Source organism: Galeopterus variegatus, unplaced genomic scaffold (assembly GCF_000696425.1).
Source record: "Galeopterus variegatus unplaced genomic scaffold, G_variegatus-3.0.2 Scaffold13485, whole genome shotgun sequence".
In the NCBI taxonomy this organism is placed as follows: Eukaryota; Metazoa; Chordata; class Mammalia; order Dermoptera; family Cynocephalidae; genus Galeopterus; species Galeopterus variegatus.
The window spans coordinates 3937-5560 of NW_007739596.1; the positions used below are offsets into that span (position 1 = coordinate 3937).

Genomic DNA, 1624 nt, shown 5'->3' on the forward strand with positions numbered 1-1624 from the left:
GGAAAAAAAAAAAAAAAAAAAAAAAAAAAAAAAAAGAAAAAAAAGAAAAAAAGACGAGATTAATTCAATAATGGTGGCTTCAAGTTTTTCCTTATTAGCTCTAAAAAAGTTCACCCACCTTTTGGCCCTCTGTAAAAGACTGCAAGATTGGCATGCATTTGACTTCACCCTGTGAAGCACCATCCTGATAGTGATTTACATCTACTTCAGAGAATACCATGCCTGTATACTTCTTAGACAGGGAATGAAAGCGAGGCTTGAGCACTTCACAAGTCCTGCTCCACGAGGCTCAGAAGTCAACTACTGCGAGTTTGTCGCTTGCGCTGTTCACGGCTTCCTGAAAAGTGGACTTGCACTTCGTCTGCTTTAACACTTTGGCTGCTGGCATCTAACAAGTGACCCATAAGAACCTCTACATACATTTTTAAGTTGTTAAACATATTTATCAAATTCTTTAGCAAATTCAAAATAGCAGTAGCGAGGTTTCTTAAATATGTAGTTGGTGAAGAAGGAGTTGGAGTGATACAGCCCACATACATTCAGGAAACATTTTCAGTTCTGAAGATGATCAAACACACTGTATCATTAGTGGAGATACAATAAAAGATTGAGATAATTGAATTAAAATGTTAATAAACAGGGCTCACAGAACAGAAAAAACATTCTTTTGAGTGTTCATTCATTCATTCCATGGGTAGTTATTGCTGGCATACTTTGTTCTACGTGTTTGATATTCTAAAATATTTGGATGTTAAAGATGTTGTGAATAAATACCCATGACCAGTATTTTAGATACTAGCCCAATGCATATTTGAAACAACTGCCATATCTTGGACCTCTGACTCTATTTGGGGTATGTGTTTTTTTGTGGTGAGACAATATTAAAGTTTGGGCATTAAAGCACTATCTTGTGTGGAAAAACAGTTAAAGATGATGTTGTTATTTCAGTGGAGCAGTCCTTAGAGTTCTATTTGATCTGATGTATTTTGTCAGTCAGCTTCTCAATGTTAATGTCTCTACCAGACTGAAGTAACCTGTCGTCTTCTAGAATACTAGCCAAATTTACCTCAAATTAATCCTAAAATGAAAGGTGATATTTTCAATCAAGGTAAACACTTTGGTGGCCACTTTGGAAATAAATTTTTAAAAGGGACTTCTTCAATCAGACGGTGTCTTGACGACATACTCTGTACAAAGTAAACATGGAATTGGCTTCTAGCAAGAATGANCGGTGTCTTGACGACATACTCTGTACAAAGTAAACATGGAATTGGCTTCTAGCAAGAATGAATTGCCTTCCTTATTCTTTGACCAAAGGTGGCTCAGAGCAGTGCACTTGGCCCCACTCTGAAGTGGAGGCCCCTACCCATGGTCAGTGATGATGATGATGACAACAGTGCAGGGTATGGTTTGCCTCTGTCCTGGGGTCCACCTTCCCTGGGAGCCTCCTGATGATGGCCACCAGGTCAATAGCTTGTTCCACAAGAGCAGTCCTGGGCTCAGACTTCTAGTCCAGCTCTCACTGCTCTGACTGTTTTTCTCTCTGGTGTGTCCTGTATTAGCCTTCCTTGCTTTATAGTGGAAGGACCTCATATTTGTTTGAGAGCGTGGGGGAAAATTGGGG

At 39.2% G+C, this 1624-nt stretch overlaps 1 pseudogene; it reads right to left on the minus strand.

The window, feature by feature from the left end:
• Positions 1–55: 55 nt before the first annotated feature.
• On the minus strand, positions 56–388 carry LOC103581616 (annotated as a pseudogene).
• Positions 389–1624: the final 1236 nt, after the last annotated feature.